This window comes from Mustela nivalis (assembly GCF_964662115.1).
Source record: "Mustela nivalis genome assembly, chromosome: 6".
NCBI lineage: Eukaryota > Metazoa > Chordata > Mammalia > Carnivora > Mustelidae > Mustela > Mustela nivalis.
Genome location: NC_139025.1, coordinates 146,724,072 through 146,745,655, shown reverse-complemented (window position 1 = coordinate 146,745,655; position 21,584 = coordinate 146,724,072). Strand labels below are relative to the sequence as shown.

The window sequence follows — 21,584 nt, the reverse complement described above, 5'->3', positions numbered from 1 at the left end:
CTGCTTGTACTCTCTCTTTCTTTCTCTCTGATGACTAAATAAATAAAATCTTTAAGATGGTTATGTTTCTTAAAAAAATTGGTTTGAAGACATAAAATCGAGTGACCGAATGGTTGGACAAAGCTAAACTCAACACTATGGGCTAAGTCATTTCCATAAATCACACCGACATTGGAGGTGCTGTCATAGGGACCAAACTTCAACTCAACTTGCTCTTCCTTTATTGGTTTTCCTTTACCTATACTGTAAGGTATGGAAAAATGCTGAACTGAGCTAATATATTCCCCCCCATCTTCTATTACAAATGTATAGAAATGTGGGATAAGCCATCTATATGCAGTTTATATATGTGTGTAAAGACTTTTTTTATATGTAGTTTATCCAGCATTTATGTACATACACACAAATATACATAAATATAAACTACACATATATAATTCATATATCTGAGTACATATAATTCACACAAACACATTTATATTTATATGAGAATAAAGGTTAAAAAAAAAAAGAATAAAGGCGAAGAATGATTTCATCTGAAGAACCAAAAAAAATCACTTGACCAGAAAGGAATATGTTGGTAAATCTAACCCCATTAATTAAGATTTTTCTATTTATCCAAAGACAACATTAAGAGAGTGAAAATACATGCTACGGAGTGGAGAAAGATATATGCTGCGCACCTAACTGACAAATGAATTATATTCAATAGAAAAAGTCAACTAAAGCGTTGAACAGGGACTTTGGTAAAGAGGAAGCCAAGCTCATTCTCTCTCTCTCCCCCGTAACTAGAGGTGAATCTCAGTGATGGGAGATATACACGTTGAGCATGCTATTCTTTTAACTTCTTGAAAATTTGAAAATAAAGCATCGGGAAAAATAAAAACATAGTCAAACTCAAAGAAAAAGTAAGATTCCTCAATGACAAAACTGAAGAGAGAACTCCCAAGGGGAGCAGTAAGTGTTACAGCTCATGTCACAATGACTTAGGGAAGATCAGATTTTGGTGTGAGCCCCAGGAACTCGGGGCTAGGAATTGAACCCCCTGTAGTGACAGGAAGCATGTAACACAAAGAACTAAAAGTTAACTTCCTGCATATAACCAGATTGCATGGAATGGCTGCTTTCTCCAAAAAGCGGACTAGAAAACTCTCTCTAGTATCCCAAGAAAGCAGTAAGAAAGCTTGTCTCAGCCTGATGTTCTGGGTAAAAAAACAAAAAGCAAAACAACAACAGAAAACTCTTCTGAAAAACTGAAGCCACATTCTTGTGCTGTATATGAATATTGAGTCCAAATATTCCATTAACTACATTATAGATAGACTGGGTTCAGACAGATGAACTCTCTAAAGCATTCAACAGATGTAGATTCACAATTATGCTAAAGGGATACTTTCTGAAGGGGCATGAGATTTCCAGTAAGTATTAAGTCACAATAAAAAAAATAACAGATCAGGGCACCTGGGTGGCTCAGCGGGTTAAAGCCTCTGCCTTCGGCTCAGGTCATGATCCCAGGGTCCTGGGGTTGAGCCCCCCATCGGGCTCTCTGCCCACCAGGGAGCCTGTTTCCCCTTCTTCTCTCTGCCTGCCTCTCTGCCTGCTTGTGAGCTCTGTCTGTCAAATAAATAAATAAAAATCTTAAAAAAAACCAAAACAGATCATGGGGCACTTGGGTGTCTCAGTTGGAAGCATCTGACTCTTGATTTCAGCTCAGGTCATGATCTCAGGGTCCTGGGATGGAGCCCTGCAGTGGGCTTCACGCTCAGCCAACGGTCTGCTTGAGGATTCTCTTTCCTTCTTTCCCCGTCCCTCCCCCAACTCACACACACTGTTTCTCAAATAAATAAATTAAAAAAACAAAAAAACAGTTCATGTGAGGAAACCATCCACACAAAGAAGGGTTAGCACCTTCAGGACTTAAAATTGTATAATAATGTGAGAAAGGTGATAACATAAGAATCCACAAAGCAATCAGACTTTAGAAAAAGAGACCCTGGTGGGAGAAGAGGATACTCTAAGAAGAGCAAAAAGATAGATTTGGAAATAAGCAAATTAAACATTTAGCAATTTAAAAAAGTCATTGGAATTAGAAAAAAAAAATCTCTGTGGATGGAATAAAGAGCAGGTTACACAGGTCTGATGAAATGATTAGTGACCTGGAAATTTGTTCTGAGGAAATTACCCAGAATGCCACAGACAGATTATGATATGGGAAAAATGAAAGACATTTTGTTGGGTGGGGAGTAGAATGACCATGGAATGAGGCAGGCCGACATAAGTCCAACTGAAGTTCCAGAAGGAGAAAAGAGAAAAAACTGGGGAAAGCCATATTTAAAGAAGAGAATGGTTGAGGCACCTGGGTGGCTTAGTCGGTTAAGTGTCTACCTTCAGATGAAGTCATGATCCCAGAGTCCTAGGATCAACTCCTGCATTGGACTCTCTGCTTCATGGGAGCCTGCTTCTCCCTCTGCCTCTCTCTCTCTTTCTGTGTCTCCTAAATAAATAAGTAAATAAAATCTTAAAAAAAAAAAAAAAGGAAATGGACGAGAATTTTCCAGAAGAAAAGACATGTCTACCTGCATGTGAATGTGAGATTCTTTTTAGTTTCAGCTGGACCAAGAGATTGAGCACAATTCAATAGGTAACAAATGTGACCCAGATTTAAAAGTTTGTTTCTCGGTCACAAATGCAGGACACACTAATAGATTGTAGAACTGGTCTGACAATATGAGTCAGTAACCCGCTTTTGACCTATAGAGGACATTAAAGATGAAGAGGCTTAGAGAGGGCGTTTTCTTTTTTTTCTTTTCTTTTCTTTTTTCTTTCTTTCTTTTTTTTTTTATGACCCAGTATCATTAACTTTATTTATTTTTTAAAATTTTATTTTATTTTTTCAGTGTTCTAAGATTCATTGTCTATGCACCACACCCAGTGCTCCATGCAATACGTGCCCTCCTTAATACCCAGCACCAGGCTCACTCATCCGCCACCTCTCCTCCCTTCAAGAGAGTTACTGACATGCTATGTTTTCTCGAACATTGGTGGAGGAGGAGCAGGAGGAGGCTTCCCTCTCATCTCTAACCAAGAGAAAGTGACTTCAGTAGTACTGCTTGGCAAGCCTGACACGTGTTTCCTGAACTTGGAGGATCCTAGGAAAGATACATTCCTGAAAAATCTAAAATCAAGAGGCATGGTAGAGCCATTCCTCTCCTGTAGCGGAGTGACAAGTGGCGGCTACAGTATTAGGACAGAGCTGCACTTTCATTAAATGTGGGTAAAGATGTCTTCTCTCCAAGCTGGGGAGGGGAAGATATGAATTGGAATACACTTACAGTTTTGAATTCATATTGGACTAGCCCCACAGTATGCAATTGTTAGGTTATGATCGAAGCTTTCATATTGGAATGGGGAAGGAGCTGCAGAGAAAGTCTGAAGGAACTGAAGGAATCAAGTTAGCTTTTTCTTGTATCCTTTTTGGGTCTAGCTTAATGTACACGGTAGTTAAATATGAAACTTTCAGAGATGACTGGGCTGCTCAGTTGGCTAAACGTCTGCCTTTGGCTCACGTCATGATCCCAGGGTCCTGGGACTGAGTCTCATCTTGGGCTCCCTGCTCAGTGGGGAGCCTGCTTTTCCCTCTGTCCCTCCCCCCTGCTTGTGCGCTCTCTCTCTGTGTCAAATAAATAAAATCTTAAAAAAAATGAACCTTCAAATTGTGAAATTACATAGATCACAGTTAATATAAAACCCATTTGTATTTATTGCCCATTTTAGTAATGTCTTGAAGAAAGAAAAAAACCTTCCCCTCTTTGGAATAAAAGAAATTCCAAATGTGATGCTCTGAGAAGGACACATGGTTGATGTGATATGCCCAGGCAAGGATGTAGAATGTGAATCTAATGAAGAAACATTAGAGAAACCCCAAATGAGGAACATTCTATTTAAAAATTGGGGAGGGTTAGGTAATAAAATGGTCAGTGTGAAAGGTGTGTAAAGAGTCTGGAGTCATGAAGGCTAAAGATAACATGGCAGCTAGATCAATACCTAAGACTAGTTTGGATTGTGTACTTAGGGGATAAGGAAGATGATGCTACAAAGGACATTACTGGATCAACTGAAGAAGTCAGAATAAGGAAAGATTAAATACAATGTATCATTCTTTTTTTTTTTTAAAGGTTTTATTTGACAGACAGAGATCACAAGTAGGCAGAGAGGCAGGCAGAGAGAGAGAGAGAGAGGAGGAAGCAGGCTCCCCGCTGAGCAGAGAGCCCGATGTGGGGCTTGATCCCAGGACCCCGAGATCATGACCCGAGCCGAAGGCAGTGGCTTAACCCACTGAGCCACCCAGGTGCCCCTACAATGTATCATTCTTAAATTAACTAATGTTGATAACTATACTGTGGGCTGTGTAAGAGAATGTCTCTAAGGAAATGTAGACTAAAGTATTTAGGGGTAAAAGGTATGAGATGCATGACTTATCTTTAAACGATTTGGACAAAAATTGTGTGTGGGGGTGGACAGAACAAATAAAGCAAATGGAGTAACAGGTTAAGAGTGAATTTAGGTAAATGGTACCTGAATATTCTTGTACTACCTTTATTTTGCAAATTTTCTTTCAATTTGAAACTATTTTCAAATATTCAAAAAACAAACACGAACAACAACAGACAAATAAATAAGGAACCAGAGCAACAAAACACATTGCCTGCAGCAGAGATGGTGCCAAGGACAACGGGGTTCTTCAGAGCAGCAGTAGAGGACAGAAGCAATAGAATTGCTATTTTCAAACTGCTTAAGGAATGCAGCCTTCCGTCTTCAGTGATTTTATCCTAGCTAAACTATCATTCGGGGGTGAGGGTCATTTAAAAATAGTGAAAAAAAAATAAAAATACTTTCATGGTTTTTAAATGTTTATTTATGAGTCATCTCTACATCCAAATGGGGCTCGAACTCAAGACCCCAAGATCGAGTCACAGGCTCCCCTGACTGAGCCAGCCAAGTGCCTTCAAAATACTTAGTTAATGATTAAAACCATTACTCACTGTTTCTTGCTGAAAGAGCCACCAAAGGGTTTGCTTCAAGGAGAAGGAAATAGATTTCAAAAGAAAGGAGGGGGATGCAAGGATACAAAGATGAGCAAAGTGGTTAGTAAATGTGAGTGAATCTAAAACTTTCACTAAAAATTAACTATTGAACGATCACATTTTTATGGTTAAAGATGGGGAACTAAAATTTTAGACAGCAATAACATGAAAGGTGGGAGAGAATGATCCACATATTAAATATTAAAACATTTTAATATCCTAACATTTCCCTTATGGCAATGATGCATTTGAATGACTTAAGATAAATTAAAAGAAGAGAAACAGAATCTAATTTCTTAGATGGTTAGAGGAAACAGGTAACAAAGACAACAAAGACAATGCTACTTCCTTTCCCCTGAAAAAGGGTGGGAAAGGAAAAGTATAAATAGAAAAAAAAAAACCCTACAAAATAAGAATGATGGAAATAAATTCAAATATGTTGGTAATCACAAGAAATGTAAATATTCATGGGTTGGAAAACCACATCGAAGTCAAACCAAACTAACCAGAACTGTGTGTATCAACAGCTGTCTCAGAAGCATTGTACCTGGTATACGAAACAAGATTCTAAAGGATACACACTGTTTGGGACCACTTTGTAAAATAGAAAAAGACACAAAACAATGTTACTTATTGTTCATGGATACAAACACAGGTAGCAGAATAGCGAATGGAGCTTCCAATTTAGTGATTATTTCAGGAGAAGATGGGAGATGGAGGAAAGGGAGGAAGATAACTTATTTGCACTTTTTTCCCCCTTAAAAGAACAATAATTCTGAAGCAGCCATGATAAAAAGTTAGTGTGATTTATTTCAGTGGTGGAATGTGGGTGTCTGTTATATTAATTTCTGGACTTCTCTATTTAAAATAATAATGGACTCCCCCGCCCCCACAAAACCTCTATATTTTCTGCTTGGTTCCATTTTCCTAAGGTCATAGGGAAGATACATTTCCTCTCATGGATGTGGGTTTAGGTGAGGATGTGGGTTATTTGTTTCCCTCCCCTCCCAACTTCATGCTCTGCCCTGTGGGGCCCCGTGGACTGCAGGACCCAGGCTTCCTTGTCAGCCTGCTTGCAGATTCGGCCAGTGGGAGGCACACAGGGGAGATTGGAGGTTGTGATAAAGAGAGGTCTGGAAATTTCTTCCCCGTTGTCTTCCGGTTTGGGCATCCTGTGGTTATAGCTGCCTCCTTCCTCCATAAGCCCAACTCCACCAAACAGCCTTTCCTCCCGGGTTCCTGCTCCCACTGGTCTCTATTGATATTATTTCCTGCTCCTGACTCAACACGGCCTGGGGGTGGTGACCAATTCTCACCTTTGTTCCTCTCCAGATGTCTTACCGTAATACCTTCTTTGTCCCTTTAACTCTGAGAACAATACCTGCGTTAACATTTTTGTGTTTTAACCACCTGGGATGACACAAGAAGATACTCCGAAAAATCAAAAGTGACTTTTATTTTCTTTTTTCTTTTACATAACTTCTTTGCCGTGGATGAAATCACTGGTAAGGGGACCTCTAAGTCCCAGCCTATTGGCATTATCAGAGCACGATGGAAAGGGATCAATGGCTAACTACGTCAGAAGACCTACACAGGTGCCAAAGGTCTTACGATTCCTTGAATGGTATCAGTTGTGTTTTATGATTTCTACTCAATGAATTTTGATGGAGTGCTACTCTGTCCCAAGAATGGTCCCAGGGACTGGGGATACGTTGTCGAACAAGAGGCGGCAGTCTTGGTCCTCAAGGAGCTTCAGTAGACAGGGAAAGGAAGGCAAACCTAGTACCAAGAGACACATTAAATTCTAGGAAGATGGAAGTAGTGAGTGGCTGGGGTACCCTGGAGGGTCTCATCCCACCCAGTCTTGTAGCACACGAGATAGCTTCCCAAAGGAAATAACATTTAATTTGAAACCTGACATTTACATACCAGGGAGCCAGATTAAGGAGAACAGCTAGTGGGAAGGAATGAGGTTTAGTTTTTAGTTTTGAGGTATTCTAGGCAGAGAGAAAAACAACTTAGGCAAAGATCAGCAGGGGATAAAAAGCATTTGGGAATTTGAAAGTATATCTCTTGGCTTAATGTATAGATTGCAGGAGAGAGGGAGAGTGTTGAGGCAGGGGAGGAAAGCAGAGGGCAGATCACAAAAAGCCTGATGAGTGAGTTTAAGGATATGCATGTTATTAGGAGATCAGTGAGAGCTGTTAAATCTTTTTTAAAGTAGGTGGTATTTTTAAAGTATAATGATATTTGCATTTAAGAAACATTACCCTGAGGATGAACTTGAGATAAATAGAACTAGAGGGAGTTATCTTAGGTCTCTGGAGTAATCTAGACCAGAGACGATGAGCTGGGCTTGAGGCAGTGGGGCTGGACAGAGCGGACGCAGCAGGAACAATGGCTTGTGCAGGCCACTTGAACCCAACCTGTCACATTCAGGCAACTGGTTTTGCCCTTAATCACAATATGTTATATAACATATATATTATATATATAATATATTTTAAGGTTTATTTATTTTTGTGGGGAGGGGCTAAGGTAGAGTCTTAAGCAGACTGTGTCCTGGGCATGAAGCCCTACAAGTGGCTTCATCTCACTACTCTGAGATCATGATGTGAGCCAAAACCAAGAGTCAGATGTTTACGCGACTGTGCCACCCAGGTGCCCCAGGCAGGGGATATTTTGTATCCATCTCTGTGTCTCCAATACCATGGGGGTGCTCAGGGAATGAATGTTGTTGACTAAGTGGATCTCTGGGACAGGCTATTTTTGGTGCAGTGGTTACCTTCATGACTTCCACACTCAACTAGGGAAGTTCAATGATGACTGTGAAGTCATTGTCTACAGCTATTTCAGAAGCACAGGAGGGCATGCGTGCTTTAACTTGGTTCACTGTGCATCTTGAAACGCACAGATTGTTTTTCCCTGACCCCGTTCTCTTGTGCCATCTGCTGGGATGAGCATCTCACGGCATCCCGGAGCAAGATAACCAATGAAGATGAAACTGAAAGCTTTGCAGGAGAAACAGCAGACGGGCGTACAATTTCATTGCAGAGACAAGTGTCGTGCCCCAATTATTGTCCATTTGCTGCTCACCTCGAATGTTTTCCCAAGACAAGTACCCTTTTCTACTGGTTTTCATACAGATGCTCCTTCAGGGTTTGCAACAACCCTAAAATGCCAGCCATTATTATTATCACTGGTGGAATGAGGGCAGAGAAACACAGAGATTTAAATGAAATGCCATCTCCAAGCTGCAGACAAGTGGCCGAATCAGCCCTGAAGCCTGCTTTACTCCTCACTGCACACTTGACTCACAAAACATGTCAAACACAATAGGAGAGAGGTCAAGAGGGGGCAGAGATAAGCTGCTTAGCCGAGGCATGGACAGAGCTGGCGTGGCATGGAGAAGCTGGCAGCTTCTCAGTCTTGTGTGATTCAAATGCTGAGTGTTGGTGTGGGGGTTCCTGGGGGAGGGAAGAGCAGGACCAATTCTCCTGCACTGTATGTTCTCCAGTGACGAGTCAAGGCGATGTCCCCAAGGGACACATTTTTCTAGTTCTATGCAAATGGATAGTATTTGCACCAAGATGGTACCTATAACCTTCGGTGGATATTGCCATACAGAATAGATATTGCCGTTTTCGTTAATGTACATGGTGAAAACAAAGTAACCAGCACACCATACTTCTCTGGTGGAAACCTGTTATTCTTCTATAAATACATACTGGTGTAAATCCACAAATATACTGTTGGTGTTAGAAAAATTCAAACATTCAAGGAAAGTGAAAATTCTCCTCTACTTCCCCCAAAGATACTGCTGTCAGTGGGATGCTTCCAGATCTTTACTACGTGTTCACACACACATGGTTCCTATGGGAATGTGGGATATGGTTTAGTGTTTTGTCCCCCAATAGGAATGATGTCTTGCTGGAATGCCCTGTCCTGGCTTTCCAAGGGGCTCAGCCTCTCCTGACGCATTGGGGTGTGCGGTTGGGTTTGTTCGAGACCCCTCCCGGGATGCCCCACCTAACTGCCTACTGGCAGCCATGCTCTGCCCAGCCCTGGTCCCCCCACATCACGTCTCCAGGCTGGCCGCTCTCTACAGCTCACACCCAGCATTCTTTCTTTTTTATTGTGGTAAGATAGACATCACATAAAACTTTATTATTTTAACCATTTTTAGGCATGTCGTTCAGTGGCAGTGAGGGCATTCACGTGGCTGTGTAACTATCAACAGAACCGATCTCCAGAACGTTCTCATCTTCCCCAGCTCTGCACCCATGAAACACTGGCTCCCCATTCCCCTTCCTTCAGCCTCCGGCAACCACCTTCTCTATGAATTGGACTCCAGGTAGCTCATGTAAATGGAATCATATGGTATTCGTCCTTGTGATTGGTTTATTTGGCTTTGCATCGTGTCCTCAACGTTTAGCCAAGAGGGAGCCTGTGTCAGAATTCCTTCCCATTTTAAGGCCGAGTAATATTCCATTGTATGGATAGGCCATATTTTGTTTATCTGTAAGTTCAACCTCTAATGGACATTTGGGTGTTTCCTCTTCTTGGCTATTGGGAATAACGCCGCTATGGGCATGGGTGTGCAAACACCTGTTTGAGTCCCTGCTTTCAGTTCTTGTGGACATTTGCCCAAAAGTGATGCAATAGTTTTCTGAGCACATTTTAGGCTGGTGTTTCCTTCTTCAGTTGGATGCCTCCTGCTCTTCAGGTATTTACCATAGTTACATACCCACAGAAGGCAGTTCTCTTTGCTTTCTAGGATAGCAAACTTTTTTCAGCACTTATTTTTCAACACTTCTTTTTCAACACTTATTTTTCCAGTTCTGAAGATTTTAGGCAGGAGAGGCTATTCTCAAACTCCTGCACTTCAAGACTCATTGAGAAGTCCATGTCGCCCCTCCCCCCACCCTGTAAATCCCCCCTGATCTGTCCTGGGGTGGGGTGGGGGTTACACTGAGCTCCCGTCTCCCTCACCCTGCTTAGTGTTTTCTTGCTACTATTTGTTTATAGCTCCATCTTACAATACTGTGGACTCTGTGAGGGAGAAGACTGTTTCTTTCTAATCTTTAGTTGAGTCTTTGTTTTTGCTTTTGAAGTAAACTCTACACGCAACATGGGGCTTGAACTCATGAACCTGAGATTGAGAGTCCTGTGTCTACCGACTGAGCCAGCCAGGCACCCCTGTTTCTTTTTTATCTTTAATCTGCGACATTGTATCGAGTGGTTGGGGTCTAATTAAACAGTTTTTAAAAAATTAATTAAAAATATTTTTAATAATAACACATAGTTTAAACAACCAAACAACAAACAAAAGGTTTTATAAGCCTTAACTCACTGGCTTCTCATCTTGGTACTAATCTTCAGAAGGAAACAACTCTATTTCAATTTTCAGTTCTCTTGACTATTAATCTGCTTCTCTAAGTAATAATCTTGTACCACGACACTATCAGTCATACAGAGTATTTTCTATTGGTTTCTTCTTTGATAGAATTTTGTTTTTCTATAAGAAGATTTAGTTCGCCTCTACCATCACCCACCTTTCTGTGCCCCCTGGCTGCAGTCCTTCATCCCTCCCTACCTCTTTGTCCATTGCCATGTGGCTTTGCAGACCCTCCCTGCTCCACAACTCATCCTTTGACTGTGGGCTCAGCCACGCGACACCCTTTGGATAATGGGATGTTCTTAGTCAAGATGCAGTAAGGGATTAGAAAAGTGCTTGCATGGCAGGGTCTGCTCTCTTCTATCTCTGCTGTTACCTGGTGAGCCTGCTGGTCTCTGGAGAAGGATAAGAGATGTGGGGCAAAGCTGTTCTGGTTGACTCATTGGCCCCATTTAGCCAGACTGAGCCTGGATCAGGTGAACTCCAGTTCATCTGCAGATGGAGGAGTGAAAATAAATGACTGTTGTATTAAGCTGCTGAGTTTTGGGGGTAATTTGTCACATAGCGATAGCTAACCAATACAAACATGCCCTCTTCCCTGCTGCCTCCCCCTTCTACAGTTATATCCTCATTTTGGTTCCTCTGCTATTGCAATTTTAACCTGTTTCATTCCATTAATTATTGATGGGATTGCTTCTCTCCACATATTACCCTAAGTTTATTCTCACTCCTCTTCCCCGGACACTCACCACTTTCTGACTCCTGGCATCCATCAACTACACTTCGGCTTTTACACTGTGAGGTTTACGTTTATTAACAGGTTGTCTTTAACAGAAATTTGGGGTACTTGCTGCTTCCTAAGTCCATCCTTACATCTCTGTGGGGGAGAATTGGGAAAAGATACTTTATTTTAGTTTTTATTTTATTTTTTTTAGATTTCATTTATTTGTTTGACAGACAGAGATCGCCAAGTAGGCAGAGAGGCAGGCAGAGAGAGAGAGGGAAGCAAGCTCCCTGCTGAGCAGAGAGCCCCATGCGGGGCTCGATCACAGGACCCTGAGGTCATGGCACGAGCTGAAGGCAGAGGCTTAACCCACTGAGCCACCCAGGTGCCCCGGGAAAAGATTATTTTAGAGAAAATCCACAACTTCCTATGAACTAGTTTGGCATGTCTTCCTTCTCTGCAACCGCATGATCCCAGGTTAATACACTTTTAGTCCTGTCAAATCTCCCGGAGACTGAAGTGTGAGAAGAATTAGGAGCAGGGTTGAATGTCAGGATACTTCTTTTTTTTTTTTTTTTTTTAAAGACTTTATTTATTTATTGCACAGACAGAGATCACAAGTAGGCAGAGAGGCAGGCAGAGAGAGAGGAGGAAGCAGGCTCCCTGCTGAGCAGAGAGCCCCATGCGGGGCTTGATCCCAGGACCCTGGGATCATGACCTGAGCTGAAGGCAGAGGCTTTAACCCACTGAGCCACCCAGGTGCCCGAATGTCAGGATACTTCTTTGCATTGAGTTATGTTGCACTATTAGTGAAGATAATGGAGAATAGAATGTTTCGTGTGTGACATCACATTTCTGTTGTAACACATATTTGTGCTCCCAGCAGATGGCTAGGTCATATAAATTCAATATAACAATCATACTTTATGAAGCTCTATTTTAATTAATAAGAATAAATTAAACCAAGTTGGGCATCGTGCCCAGGAAATCTGTATGACATAACTGTAAGAATACTGTCCATGGGTCCATTTGATGACTGCTTTTTACCAGTCACAATGAGAAACTGGAGGTGAAAATGGGTAGGTGTTTTGTAAGATTTGGACTGGACATGGTGACGTGAGAAACTGGAAGTCTCAATTTGTGGGAATGCTATCCTTTGTTGAATCTTTCGATCTTTCTTGACCCCTCTGCACCTAGAGGGGACAGAGAATGTAAGAAGGGACATCTTTCTTCCCTCCCAGGATGCTGGCTTCTTTTTTTTGATCTCTGAAATTTTACCACATCTTGGCACAAGTAAATGTGGGTAAGTTCCTTAATTTCTCTTAGTTTCTTCAAATGATGAAAATAAAGGCACACCTAAGTTCTGCTGTGAAGGGTAAATGAGTTGCCAAAGGCAAAGCACCTTACATTCCTGAATCATAGAGGGCACGTAACAAGAAATAGCTGCCTTTGTGATTAATCTAGTCATCAGCTTGATATACACATTTATTTTATTATTTAACTTAAGTAATTCTATTATCCTGTCCTACTTAGAGTGAGAATGTGTTTTTAATTTTCGTGCTATCGTCTTGCCTGTGATATCACCCCGCAGGGGTACTCCATGATTCCTGGCTGCTATCATCTCCAGCAGAGAAAATGGGAAAACCAGCGTCCAGGATTTTGGGCCGCTGTTGCTGGTCCTGCCACACGGTGTCGCTGTGGAAACAGACAACAGAGGGTGCCATCCTCCTGGTCCAAGCCCAGGGATGTTAGGGAAAGCGGGAAGCACCTCTGTAGAACGCAGTGATCTGAGAGCAGCTCCTGTATCTCATTTCAGAATTCTGGAGAGATCAAGTTTAAGTACTTGGATGGAAGCAAACCTGTAGGATCACTATGCATGCAGAAGACAGCTTCAGCCTTGTACACCCTGCCCATACCTGGGGCTCAGTCTTGTTGCCTTGTTTACTTCTCAGATCTTTGAGTGATGCATCCAGAAGCTCTATGATAGATGGCTTCTTTGCATATGGACTGTTACCATCATGTTCAAGTAATTAGTATCTTCTCCCTGGCAACATTGACTAGCAGGTTCCTGCTACAAAGAGGCCCTTGGAGGAGACCCAGCTGGGACCCAAGTTTGGAACACCCAACCTCCTTTGGGCACATTTCTGCACCGATGAGCTCCTTTGGCCAGCTGCTTCTGTCCACACTCCTGCAGAGGGAGCCAGAATTAGGAGGCAGACAGTGCTGAAGAAATGCTGGAAGAGTATCAAGTTGCTGACTCTTGCCACTAAAGTCAGCTCTCAGGTCTTTAAATGTATCGAGGGCACCCGCCATGGGAAAGACATTCACAAAGAGATTCCCAAGATAAATAGTCTCATCTGGAAAGCCCATTGCTAAACTGCATGTACAATAGGATTCCATTTCCCCTATTTTCCTTTTACACTTCTCTGTTGCCCAAGTTCATTTTGATAAAGTATATGCATTACTTTTGCTTGTAGTAGAAATGATGAAGATTAACAAACACACACTATGCTGCTGGCATAGCGGTCATCTTTATAAGGATTGCTTTTGGGGAAATTGGGAAAACTGTGTTATTGAAATAATTTTCAAAGTGATGAACATAAAATAAAATCCATAAGGTCTGTAAGTGTCCAACTCTCAATCTCAGCTCAGTTCTTATCTTGGGATCACGAGTTCAAGCCCTTGGCTGGGATCCACACTGGGCATGGAGCCTACTTAAACTACAACAACAACAACAAAACCCAGATTCTAGGTAGGAGGTGGAGAAAGATGGCAGAGGAGTAGGTGACCTAAATTTCATGGGGTCCCAGGAATTCAGCCAGATAGTTGTCAAGATAGTTGTCTGAACACCTACAAACTCAACAGGAGATGGAAGAGAAGAAGAGCAGCAATTCTAGGAACAGAAAAGCAACTACAGAGGTGCACCGGTGGCTCAGCTGGTTAAGCGACTGCCTTCAGCTCAGGTCACGATCCTGGAGTCCAAGGATCAAGTCCCACATCAGGATCCCTGCTCAGCAGCGAGTCTGCTTCTCCCTCTGACCCTCCCTCTCCTCATGCATTCTCTCTCTCAAATAAATAAATAAATAAATAAGATCTTAAAAAAAACAAAACAAAACAAAACAAAACAAAGCAGTCACTTTCTGGAAGGTGGGATGTTTGGAGAAGTGAATCCGAGGTGATACACAGGAAGAGAGACCGGGAGGGCCGACTCCTGGCAAGCGGCGGAGCAGCAGAGAACAAAACTGGAACTTTTAGAAGTCTGCGCCACTGAGGGACGGGGCTCCAGAGGCTAACTGGAGGGTGGAGCCCTTGCGGGGACAATGCGGTCTCAGGACACTTGGGGTCAGAGAAAGACCCGGGCTGTCTGAGGGTGGCAGAGCTCCCAGGTATCGGAGCAGGGAAGCCGGCTGTAGAGAGGAATCCAAGGAGGGGGCTCTCAGCTCGGGGTTACCTTACACCATGATCTGAGGCACAGTCAGGCCACTGCTCTTCCGGGAGGGACCCCACAAGTGGCAGATCCGGGGAGACTCACCTTCCTTCTCTGGAAGGAGTGGCACAGGATTGCGGGGCAGACATCTGGATTTGGAGACTCCATGCGCCAGAGATGGAAACGGTGGGTGACAGGCCAGGTGAGCTTGGAGCGCAGCCGGAGACCAGGGAGACGGGAGGGATTGAGTCCTTTTCTCTGAGGCTGCACTAAAGGGTGGGGCCCCGAGCTCTCGGCTCCTCTGGGCGGAGACTGGGCGGCGCCATCTTCATTCCCGCCCTCCGAGCTCTACGGAAAGCGCTCAGGGAATAAAAGCTCCGAGAGAGCGAAGCAAGTGGATGACTTAGCCTGGCCCCTGGCAAGGGCGGCGCAATTCCGCCTCCTGCAAAGAGATTTGAGAATCACGGCAACAGGCCCCTCCCGCTGATCAGCAAGAACATCCCGCCAAGACGAAGTTCACCGATCAGTGAGAACCGAGGAACTTCAGAGGTAGGGGAAAGCAACACCTAGAATTCATGGCTTTTCCCCCATGATTCTTCAGTCTTTCAAAGTTAATTTTTTAAAAAAGATTTTATTTATTTATTTGACAGAGAGAAATCACAAGTAGATGGAGAGGTAGGCAGAGAGAGAGAGAGAGGAGGAAGCAGGCTCCCCGCCGAGCAGAGAGCCCGATGCGGGACTCGATCCCAGGACCCTGAGATCATGACCTGAGCCGAAGGCAGCGGCTTAACCCACTGAGCCACCCAGGCGCCCCTCAAAGTTAAATTTTTTAAATTTTATTTTTGTCTTATTCTATTTTTAAAAAATTTTCTCTTTCCAATTTTAACCTCTTTTATCTTATCAATACCTTTTAAAAATTGATAAGATTAAAGAGTGCTTTAAATTTTCATGTTACAGTCGTATTCTATCCCTTCATTGTATTTATTCTCATTTTTTGTATACATGTAAGTTTTTCTTTCTTGGGTCCAAGAAGGGTTAATAGAAAATCCAAAGAGGCTGGCTTTCTTTTTTGCTCAGTTCACTTTTTAAAAATAAGCTTTATTTTTTAGAATGGTTTTAAGTTTGTGGGAAAATAGAGAAGGGTACAGAGAGTACCCACGTGCCCTCTACGTAGCCCCACACATGCTTAGCTTCCCCTCTACCCATATTACCCACCAGATCACCCACAACTGATAATCCTACATTGATAATCACTATCACCCAAAGTCCATAGCTGATGTTAGGGTTCACTCCTGGTGTTAGATATTTTGTGGGTTTGGACATGTGTATAATGACATGTACCTACCATTCTAGTTTCATACAGAGTAGTTTCACTGCTTTAAAAATCCTTTATGCTCTTCCCACCCTCCCTTAACACTTGGAAACCATTGATACTTTTGCTGTCTTCATAGTTTTGCCTTTTCCAGAATGTCATGTACTTGGAATCATGCCTATGACAGGTAGGTACTGGAATCAGACCTGTTCAGACTGGCTTCTTTCATCTAGTTTTATGCACTCAAGTTCCCTCCTTGTCTTTTCATGGCTTGATAGCTCTTTTTTTTTTTATATTTTCTTTTATTGCTGAACAGTTTTCCATTGTCTGGATGCACCACAGTTTACTTAGTCGCCTGCTGAAGCACTCCTTGGTTGCTTCCGAGTTTTGGCAATTATGAATAAAGCTTCTATAAACATCTGTGTGTGGGTTTTTGTGTGAACATGTTTTGAACTCCTTTGGATAAATAAATACCAAGGAGTAGACAGATGCTGGCTTTATGAAGACACTTGGCCCTTGGCTTCTGCATCTGTGAACCTGAGAGCCACAAATACGCACACTTTTTTATGACAAAGGGAGGACTCAAATTTGTGTAAATATAAAGTCTACTTAGCTGCATATGTTTTCTCTATTAATTTGGGTGGTATTAGCTTCTGGATCAGATTAACACCAATTCTCAATGGCTTACCACGACAAAAATATATTAATTCCCAGTCCAAACTAGTTAGGAGCTTTCCACGCGGCAATGCAGAACCCAGGCTCCTTCCCTCGTGTGGCTCTGCCCTCCATTAGATACAGAGTTCTTTTCATTCAGTTGATGGTGTGGGGAGAAAGATTATGTGGAAGACACACATATTTCTTTTTTTAAAACTTAAATTCAATTACTTAACATATAACGTATTATTAGGTTCAGAGGTAGAGGTCAGCGTTTCATCAGTCTTATATAAAACTCAGTGTTCATTACATCACATGCCCTCTTTAATGTCCCTTACCCAATTACCACCCCTCTCCATATATCTTAATGGCTTTGGCTTGCATGAGATAACATCACTTCCACTCATATCTCCTTGGTGAGTGCAAGTCTTGCCTAGAAGCTGGGCCTGGGGAATGTAGTGCCTACTGGGCAGTCACTTCTCCAAAACAATTCTACTCCATGGAGGGGGTCTTGGGGGGGATCTCCGACGGTCACTCAATTATATCTAGCACAGCAGGTTAAAGCACAGGTCTAGTTATGACTCAAGGAAATTATTTTGAATTCTGGAAAGACTCAACAGTTAATCTCCTCAAAGTCACTTTTCAACTAGCAATGAAAGAAAAGAAAGGGAATTCATTTGGAGGAACCTCAGAGAGAATTCGGATACCAGAGCTTTCTGCTTGAACTTGCACAAACCATTGATTGACAGACATGCTATCTCCTCAGCAGAGTGGTCCACTCGGAAGTATACCTATCCATCCACAAAGTCTTTGGAGTGGTAAAAAAAATCCTCCATAGACTGTGAAGCATGTCCAATGTGATATGTATTTCCAAATATTATTATTATAAATGAATACCCTTTTCTGTAAGAAATAGCTACACCTCTAAAACCCTGCTGTTGGAATTTTTGATTGGTTCAGCCATTTGGAGAACAAATTGGTGTTGTATCTTCAAATTGTAGATGTGGGTAGCCTGTGACCCAGCAACTCCATCAGTACGGTTGGTAAAGATTGATTTCACAGTCAGCAACCCCGAACACTAAATAGTGCAACCAACTGCATATATAAATGACTCCCAGAGGCTTCATATTTCCTTAAGATGACATCTGAAGAGCAGGAAAAAATTGACCATCTTTATGAGAGAGAAATCAATTCTTTTGGGACAATACTGTCAGTAGCTGAAAATGCAACTGGCAGTAGTTTTCTAAATGGTGGAGATCATCATACTGTTTGACTCACAGGATCCTCAAAGCAAGCCTCCCTCAGATTCCAAATTTGGACAGAAAAATATATCTGTGCCCAGAAGAATCAATGAAGTATTCTCTCTTACAGGTGCATGGGCAGACACATGAGACGAGATCATATACATTACAGTCACATTTTAGCTAGTTAAAACTTTTAGGGGCACTTGGGTGGCTCAGCAGGTTAAAGCCTCTGCCTTCAGCTCAGGTCATGATCCCAGGGTCCTGGGATGGAGCCCCACATTGGGCTCTCTGCTCGGCAGGGAGCCTGCTTCCTCCCCTCTCTCTGCCTGCCTCTCTGCCTACTTGTGATCTCTCTCTCTCTGTCAAATAAATAAATTAAAAAAAAACTTTAAAAAAATTTTATTTTTAAGTAATCTCTATAGCCAGTGTGAGTTTCGAACTCACAACCCCGAGAGCGAGAGTCCCACGCTCCACTGATGAGCCAGAGAGGTGCCCCCTTGTTGTTGTTGTTGTTTTTAATTAACACAGTATCGATTCAGGGAGAACGGAAACATTATAGAATTTAGCTGTTGTAGGATAAGGGGGATATATAGAGAATAACTTGCTTTGCAGTAACGTGATGTGAGCACGGCTTGGTCACCGTAGTGTAGATGGCATGTGTGGAAAACTTTCTTTTAGGGGCGCCTGGGTGGCTCAGCTGGGCAGTTAAACATCTGCCTTTAGTTCAGATCCCCTGGTCCTGGGATCGAGCCCTGCATCAGGCTTCCTGCTCCCCCTGCTTGGGCTCTCTCTCTGTGTCAAATAAATAAATACAATCTTTTTTTTTTTTTTTAAAGATTGTATTTATTTATTTGACAGACAGAGATCACAAGTAGGTAGAGAGGCAGGCAGAGAGAGGGGAGGAAGCAGGCTCCCTGCTGAGCAGAGAGCTCAATGTGGGGCTCGATCCCAGGACCCTGAGATCATGACCTGAGCTGAAGGCAGAGGCTTTAACCCGCTGAACCAACCAGGCGTCCCTAAAATCTTATTTTTAAAAAAGAAAATTTTCTTTTATATGGAAACTTATCCAAGGAGCTATTACCTTCAGAATATGCTGGAAATAACAAGATGTAGATAAAAGAAAGTAGGTATCCAAGCAAAAAAACCTGTCACCAACTTCATGGGCTAAAGCTCACGCCTTTTACTCACAGTGGTTTCCTAGCCGTATCACTCAGAGCTTAATTTTATGTTTCTCTCTAGTAAGCTTGGCTTCCTGTTTCTTCCTGTAAGTATCATTGTGAGAAGTAACAAATTAGAAATATGTAGCCTGTGTGTGTGTGTGTGTGTGTGTGCGCATCGATGTAGATGTACTCCTAGAACAGTGGTTCTTTTTCTTTAAAAAAATTTTTTTTATTGTGTTATGTTAGTCGCCATAAAATACCATAAAATAAAATACCATAAAATACCAAAAAATACCATAAAATAAAATACCATAAAAAAGTCATTAGTTTTTGATGCAGCGTTCCAAGATTCCCTGTTTATGTACGACACCCCGTTAGAGCAGTGGTTCTTAACTGGGGGTGATTTTTGCCTCTTCCCCCACTAGGAGACATTTGGCAATGTCTGGAGGCATTTTTGATCATCAGGACTGGGGAGGAAGGGAGAGTTGTTTCCGGCATCTCGAAGATGATAAATATCCAAAGACACACGGGACAGCCCCTCTCCGCCAACACGAACAAGAATTATCTGCCCCAAAGGTTATCAGCGCTGCCCTTGAAGCAGCTGCAAGGGCATCAGCAAGATGTGTATGGCGACTTAGAACCTGACATTGAGGAAGGAGGCAGAGAAAGATGAGAACAGGCATAGGAGTTTTAAAAAATTACATTTACCAAAGCACGTCAGTGTGGCATGTCAGTGTGGTTTGGCCTGGAGGTCAAGAGCTCTGTGCATGTCAATAACCCTGGAGGCTATCTCTGTATCGGAACACTGATAAGCGCTGTTCAAATAATGGTAATACATTCGGTTTAATAAATTTATTTATTACCCGCAGCTAGGCGGGAACGCAGATGGCAAAGACATCGAGATGAACTAGGCCTGGAGCTAAGGGATTGCTGCTACCCAGCGTACTGGTTTCATGTGGGAAAGTACATAGTTAGGAGCCCCAGCCCTGTCACTGTGTGACCTTGGACAGAAACGTCTTAAGTCTTCTGAGTCTCTAGAGGAAAATAAAAGATCTACCATGCTGAATGATGTGGAGATAAAATAAAAATATTTGTAAAGTGCTAAATGGGGCATCCCTCCAAACCAGACAGGCTTCCAGGACTGGAAGAGGAGAAAGGAGAGCCTAATAGAAACTTCGTCTCATCTTGAACCAGATGGCGTGACGCTATTGCTGAATTTCCTTAAGCCAACAGCCAGCTCAGCACTGCAGAACGACCCCGCAGTCTTTTTTTTTTTTTTTAAAGATTTTATTTATTTTTTTGACAGAGAGAGATCACAAGTAGGCAGAGAGGCAGGCAGAGAGAGAGGAGGAAGCAGGCTCCCCGCTGAGCAGAGAGCCCGATGTGGGGCTCGATCCCAGGACCCTGGGATCATGACCTGAGCCGAAAGCAGAGGCCTTAACCCACTGAGCCACCCAGGCGCCCACGACCCCGCAGTCTTGACTACTCTTGTTCCTTCAGGCTGGGAAAGCACAGGAACTCCTCAAGATTTGCATATCATATTAAATTATTTCTATCAGGAAAAATTCCGCATCAATGGAGCAGTCATGCATCCAGGACAAGGTTTAAGGACATCAATGACTGTCCCTCCTTTAACTCCCAGACTTCTGACTGCTTCACTTCAGACAGAACTGGGTCAGTGTCCTGGCGTTGTCGCTTACTAACTTACCTTGACTCAACAACTTGTGACTGAGAAGCAAGTTATTTAACTCTCTAAGCCTCAGTGGCTTCACCAGAAGAATGGGAGAGAGTAATAACTCCTATATTTTCAGGGTTACTGTTGAATACACCTCAAACGTATTATTAAATAAAAATTAAATGCATATATATTAAATATATGCATTAGATAAAATAATATCCAGGAAGCACTTCACTGAGAGTTGGCATATGAACCCCATGAATGTGAACTGCTCTTTTTATTATTAATTATCATCACCCTTGGGATGGATCTGGATGACCCTGATAACCTTGGCCTTAAAGTGGTACTGCTCTTAAGGGTAGCTCAAGAATTGGATTTACAGTAGTTTTATGTTAACTTTTAAAGATTGAATAAATAAATTTTGTTTTGGATAAGGAATAAACATTTTTTTTCTGTTTTGTGTGAAAAGTTGAAAATATAACCATTTTTGTTATGGATATTAGATGGAAAGTAAGAGGAAGCTGCTGATGAATTTATAAACTCATTAGGGCACCTGGGTAGCTCAGTCGGTTGAGCCTCTGACCTCTGCTCAGATCACAATCTCAGGGTCATGGGATGGAGGCCAGGCTTCTCCCTTTCTCTCTGCCTCTGTCCCTTCCTCTGCTCTCTCTCACTTTCAAATAAGTAAATAAAATCTTTTAAAAAATTATTTTATAAAAAGATTTTTTTCATTTATTTGTCAGAGAGACAGAGAGATAGTGCAAAAAAGCAGGGAGAAGGGGCAGAGGGAGAAGCAGGCTCCTCACTGAGCAAGGAGCCCAATGGGGGACTTGATTCCAGGACTCTGGGATTATGACCTGAGCTGAAGGCAGATGCTTAACTGACTGAGTCACCCAGGTGTCC

At 42.4% G+C, this 21,584-nt stretch overlaps 1 long non-coding RNA gene across 1 annotated transcript; it reads right to left on the bottom strand.

Annotated features, from left to right (window-relative positions):
- Window positions 1-10,930: 10,930 nt before the first annotated feature.
- LOC309867308 lies at window positions 10,931-14,966 on the bottom strand. The gene is made up of 3 exons (XR_014313101.1): window positions 14,739-14,966; window positions 11,232-11,359; window positions 10,931-10,974 (listed from the first exon to the last, which is right to left on the bottom strand). It is a non-coding gene; the product is annotated as an uncharacterized lncRNA (long non-coding RNA).
- Window positions 14,967-21,584: the final 6,618 nt, after the last annotated feature.